Raw genomic sequence first — 6,549 nt, 5'->3', positions numbered from 1 at the left:
TTTTTTTTTAATTAAATTATAGTTGATTTAAAATGTATTAGTTTCTGATGTATAGCAAAGTGATTCTGATATATATATATATTCTTTTCTATTATGGTTTATTACAAGATATTGAATAGAGTTCCCTGTGCTATACAGTAGACCCTTGTTTATCTATTTTATATACAGTAGTTTGTGCTTGCTAATCCCAAACTCCTAACTTATCCCTCCCCCTTCCCCTTTGTTAACCATGAGTTTGTTTACCATGAGTTTGTTTTCTATGTCTGTGAGTCTGTTTCTGTTTCATAAATGAGATCATTTGTATCATATTTTAGATTCCACATGTAAGTGATATCATATGATAATTGTCTTTCTCTGATTTACTTCATTTAGTACGATAATCTTTAGGTCCATCCCTGTTTCTACAAATGGAATTATTTCATTCTTTTTTATGGCTGAGTAGTATTCCATTGTGTGTGTGTATAAATATATATATAGTGCATCTTCTTTATGATGGATGGAAATATTTCAAATAATTTTAAAGACATGAAAAGGACTTGGACATCTACAAGCTTTAGAGGCTAAGGAAATTTGTTTTTTTTTGTTTGTTCAAGTTCAGTTGAAAAACTATGGTTCTCTTTTCTTTGATACTTAAATTGCTTGACTAAGTCATGTTTTTCGTACTTCCGAAAAGAGAGTAAGACAAATGAAGGTGAGAAGGAATAAACTATGATAGGCAGAAGAACAATTGGCAGAGTGGAAGAAGAAACACATGCATAATGACGAGGAGCAAAGGGAGGGAATTGAAAAGAGGTGATTCACTAAATTATGTTCAACACCAGTCAAAGTCATAATCATTAGCCAGAAACCTGGGTGGGGTGGGTGGTGATTGTAGTGGGGCTGGATAAACAGCTTAGAACAATATCTGGAACATAGTGGGTCCTCAATAAATATTTGTTGAATAAGCATATTAATGAATGAATCAATAAAACTTTCACTTATTTATTGAATTAATGTTTATTGAACACCTATTGTATGCCAAGAAGTGTTCTAAACAAACAGATAAAAATTCCTGACCTCATGGGGCTTACATAAAGGAAGTAAGCAAAAGGGAGTAAAGGGAAGTAGACAACAAAATTAAAAATATAAGTTAATTATAAAGCATGTAAGGTAGTTATACAATAAGGAGCAAAATGAAACAGGGAAATTTTGTGGCAAGAATTTGTAATTTTAAGTAGAGAGGTCAGGATGGGTTTTTAGAAGAATTTCAAGAAGTCAGTGTGGCCAAAGCAGAGCAAGAAACAGTAGGAGAAGAGGCTGTAGGGTGTGAGGTCAGAGAGGGACCAGGTCATGGGGACTTTAAGCCATTAAACTGACTCTTGCTTTTACTCATGAAACGGGACACCATTGGAGGGTTCTAAGCGGAGACCAGTATGATCTAACTTCTGTTTAATAGGATCACTCTGGCTGCTGCATTGGGAATAAAGGGGCTGGAAAAAGCAGGAGCAGGAAAACCACTGATAAGGAGGCTTGTCAGGGTGATGCAATGGAGGCAGTAAGATGTTTTCCAATCTTGGATATATTTTCAAAGTAGAGATGATAGTATTTGCTGACATATTGGATATGGGATGTGAGAGAAAGAATAGCTCCAGGATTTTGGTCTATAACTGCAGTATGCAGTTGCCACTGCCTGAGCAGATTTTGGTGGGCTGGAAATCAGGGGTTTCATTTTGGACATGTTAGGTTTAAGATGCCATTAGACATCTAAGTACAAATGTGCGGTAAGCAGTTGGGGTTCTGGGAAAACGTCTGGGCTGAAGTTACACATTTGTGAGTCATTAGTGGTATTTAAAGCCATAGCGACTGAATAATATCTTCAAAGATTTGAGTATTAACAGAAGAGAGGAGATAAGGACCACGTCTTGGGACATACCAACCTTATGAGACATGGATGATGAGGAGGAATGAGCAAAGGAGATGGAGAAAGAACAACCAATGAGGTAGAAGAAAAACCGAAGAGATTGCAGTGCCCTGAAAGCCAAGTGAAATAAATGTTTTTCATTAGTCCATGTGGGATTTGTAGGAGTTGTGAACTTGGAGTTTATTCATTCTTCCAGTAGGCAATTATGAGTAGGTATTTTGGCCAGGCACTGTGCAAGCCACCACAGATACAGAGTTGATCCCCAGTCCCCTGTCAATGAGGAACAAACAGTTACAGTGCAGTGGAAAGACTCCTGTGATAATATACCTATAGACTACTGTAGGTGGTCAGGAGAGGGGCACCTGAATCACATGGATGGACTTTAGGTCTTGAATCAAGAGAAGATACCGGCTAAATGAGGAAAGTAGAAACAGGGATTCCTATGATTAGTTTTCTCTCTCCCTCTCTCTCTTATTTATTCCTCTTGTATGAATATTGGTTACTTTACTGGGATTATTTCCTTTGTTATATTGAGTTGATGACTGTCTTCTTCTCTGTTTTAATGTTTGAATTTTACCTTAATTATTTGATTCCATGCAAACAGCTTACACAACTGTCCTTTAGATTATTTTATAACTATGACATGTTCTTTATTTTGACCAATTTTTATAGCTAAAACTTATCTTCACATTTTTTCTAAACTTGCTTTTGTAAAATACTTCTCCCTCAGAAACTCCCCTCTAGTCTAGTCCATGGCTACAGTACAAACAAAAGACAGTTCTAAGTCTAAAACTTTTAGGTAGTCCCAAGAAGCATGTTGATTTCTATGAATATGTTAAGGGACCAAATTCCAGAAGTTTGAAAGTGGAAACAATACCAGTGGAGAAAATATCAAATATCAGTCTTCTCCTGTCATATTCATTTCCTCAAAATCAACCATAAGTCACCTGCCATATCTGTAGTTCAGACAAATGTACGATCTCAATATTTGGTGAATATATCTCACACAATTCTAATTTATCCTGTGATTTTGTTTGTTGTTTTTGCATTTTAATACACTTTGCAGAAACCTCCCACCAATAGGTGGCGTTTGGACTCTAGAAAAATATCAAACATATCTTGACCCAGGAAACAGTCCACTTTGAGTCAATTTCCTCATTTTAACAGAAGTTGCCAAGACATTATCTAATATGTGGCTAGTGGCGTCACCGTTTTTCATATCTGTGTGGTAAGTACTAATATATCCTGCAACAGGAATAAAATGATGGGGTGAATATTCTTGTATCAGCTTCTTACATTAATAACTAACCTATTCACAACGTTCTTCCAAACAACTCCATTTTCTACAGGGAGATAAAAAAAAAGATGATCTAACACATGAAATTAAAAATATACAGACAAGTGCTCGAATATGATTTTATGTGTAGCAATTGAGATTGAAGAGACCTGCTGGTCAACCTATAGAAAAGAATATAATACTCTAAAGACCCTAAAGTTGCTGTACAATTAACTTGGCTTATATATTGAAATTCTCTTCAAAGATAAATAACAACTTGTTTGTGAAGTTGTCTGTGTTCTTTCAAGATTAAAGAAAAATAATGGTATTATGGAGAGCTACAACAATGGTATTTAGAAAAGACAGGATGACTAAAGAAGCTGAGAGTGGCAGTTCATGTGGATAAGAATTAGGTTAGTAAATCAAAGCTATTGCATGCATGTTCTTTACTCAATGTGACCATAAAAATATAATTTTACTCACTATAACATTTTACAGAGAACAACAAAATTGTGATGCTTAACCAATCGACCTGTTGTTTAACAGAAAATATTTTACTGCATAGAGAAAGCAGTTGATTTATTGTAAAATCGGTGAATAAATCGAAGAGTCGATTTTAAACCACCTTCCATACACCAACATGTTGCTCTGAGATAATTTACCAGTCTCCATATAAACTAGGAGTTTGGAGATACTTTTGAGGTAGGATATCACCTCTGGCCTTTGACAGAAGTGATTACAATTAATTTTGCTTTTCTAGCAGGGAAAGCTGGTTATAAGAAGACTTAGCTATATTATATTCTTCAAGCATTATTGTCATTATTGAATGTCATAGACTATTTTAAAGTTTACTGACTGTTATAAAACATTAATAACTGGAAATAGAATTCACTTATAGAACAAGCAACCAGGACATAGGTTTAGATCAGTTCTTGTCCCTGAAAGGTATAATAGCTCTCTGTGTTGTCCATTGACTTCAAAGATGGACTTTCTTATTTATATATTGACAATTTTCTGATGGCAGTAGTCTTGTTCTAAAAAAATGAATATATTATGATAATTTTATGACTAATGGGAGTAAAGTGTGTTATTCTAAGACATATTATATATCATATAATTATATATATATACATATAATGTTATACCACACTAACCTGAAAGAGGAAAAAGTTTGATAACTGAAAGACCTTGTTGATCTGATCATATCTAAAATATGCTTTGGCACTAAATAAGATGCTGCTTTTACAGCTAATATATTTAGTGGTCAGTGAGTATCCAATTTTTAAAAATCCCTATTAATATTAGTATATGGCTAAATTTGACAGTATATTTTCGTTAATTTTATGTGCCATTTATTTACTGTACCAGATGATATTACTGAGTTCTTGATTTAAATATACAAGTATTTCATTGTAATATGAATCAGTGTGCAATAAGCAATATCCATGTGCCATTAATAACCTCTAAGGTAAGGACCTCATACATTTAAATTAAAGATCACCATATAATGAGCCACAAAATCAGTGATGTTATTGATTGTTACAAAAATATTCACCTGTACAAAAATTAACTCCTAAGAAAATATAGCAACTTATTACATGAATATATTTGTAATTGTTTTAAATGATAAAATGCTAAGCTATTATTAGAAATTCAAAAAGGTTTTATTAAAAAATGGTGTTCATCAAAAAGCAGAAAGCTATTATAAAAGAAAACAAACTATTATAGTCATTGAATAAAATTTTGGAGAAAATAGATGGAAAGGTAGAAAAAAATGAAAATTTCTTCAGAGTTCCTAATGTGAGCAGAATGTGGCCAGTTAGGGTACAGATGAAACATGGGTAAATATAGGGTATATCCCCATGGAAGCTATTATTATAGAACTTCAAGAAAAAACAGGAATCCCACCGAATGGCTAGAGAAAAGGGTCCCCAAAACCCTAAGGAGAAGAAATTAAGACCTAATAAGAGTAAGTTTACAGGAAAACATTTTAACTCTGCTAAATTTTCTTTTACTTCACTTAAAGGCTGCACATTAAACAATTAGTTATGCATTTTAAGCACCTTAAATGAGTAAAGACGAATATTATGAAACTCCCAATTGCCTTTGACCCTGAGATGCTGCTCTTGCCTTATTACCAAGGTTCCCCTAAAGATGAAGAGAAGAGAAAGGAAGACCCAAATGTCACAGAGGAGAGCAGCTGATCTCTCATATGTGTGCTCTAGCAGGCTAATTTCCTAGCCCACCCATTTGTATGTTTCTATACAATATTTCAGGTTTTCCTGAAATTATTTCCTATACTCTTTTGGTTAAAGAAAAACAAAAATCAAGATATAAATGATCTTTGTTAAAGCCTCCCTGAACATCTTTCTAAGATTATAGTGAATCGTCCAGCAACTATGTGCCAGGCACATGGGAGGTACTCAGTGAATATTTGTTGCATAAATTCAAGTTTAATTTTTCTCTTCAAGGGAGATCAGTTTTTACTGTGATGTCCTTAAATTTTGAAGGTTAAACCAAAAGCATTCTGGCTTTTATGATCTGCTTTATTTCGAATTTGCAAATGTCTTGATACTTTTCAGCATCGTAAGATGATGCACCTTCCAAATCTTTGAGATTCTTTGAGATTGATTTGCCTTTTGTCCAAGAGATAAAACCTAGTGTCTGATAATGTCAGTTAACGCCATTGACTCCTTCAACGAAACATTGTGTAAAGTTTTTTTTTTTAATGTATCTATCAGAATAAAAGTTGAAAAATCGGTTATGATCTCATTCCAAACTTTCCATAAGGCATGTCAAAGGTGAGTTATTCCATTTCTTCCATTGACTTCTATCATTGTTAAAATACAAGGAATTGTACAGCTATTCCATGTTCCCTTTGATGTAAGCTGGGATTGCATTTGCATCGGAGTCAGTAGCTCTTGGATGCGGGGAGACATTCTGGGAACAGGTGCACTAAGCACAGGGATGTGGGAATAGTTCTGGTTTCTGCTTCCTCCTGGTCTGTGTCACCTTTGATGCATCCTCCCATAAACACATTTCCTCTCTACTTGTCCCTGCAACTGCCCCACCCAGAGCCTCCTCCCCACCTCCCATCCCTGTTCTGATAGGTGTGGGTGCTCCAGCTCTTTGCTGACTCAAGGCTTCCTTTAGCCCTAATCTTTCAGAATATATGGAGCTAACAGTTTCTCAATTAGGGGAGTTCTCATGCGACACAAATCTTGCTGAAACTCTCATGTCTGCCCCTCAAGGCTTTATTCTTCAAGAGCAAAATGATGAGGGAGAGAGGGGAAAAAGAAAATAAAAAGAGAGAAAAAGAAGGAGGGACAGAGGGAGATAACTTTCTCTATTTTCCAGCTAATGCAGAGCAACG

The sequence above is a fragment of the Lagenorhynchus albirostris genome, chromosome 11, assembly GCF_949774975.1.
Source record: "Lagenorhynchus albirostris chromosome 11, mLagAlb1.1, whole genome shotgun sequence".
Classification (NCBI taxonomy): domain Eukaryota; kingdom Metazoa; phylum Chordata; class Mammalia; order Artiodactyla; family Delphinidae; genus Lagenorhynchus; species Lagenorhynchus albirostris.
Note: the sequence above shows the minus strand (reverse complement) of the source record.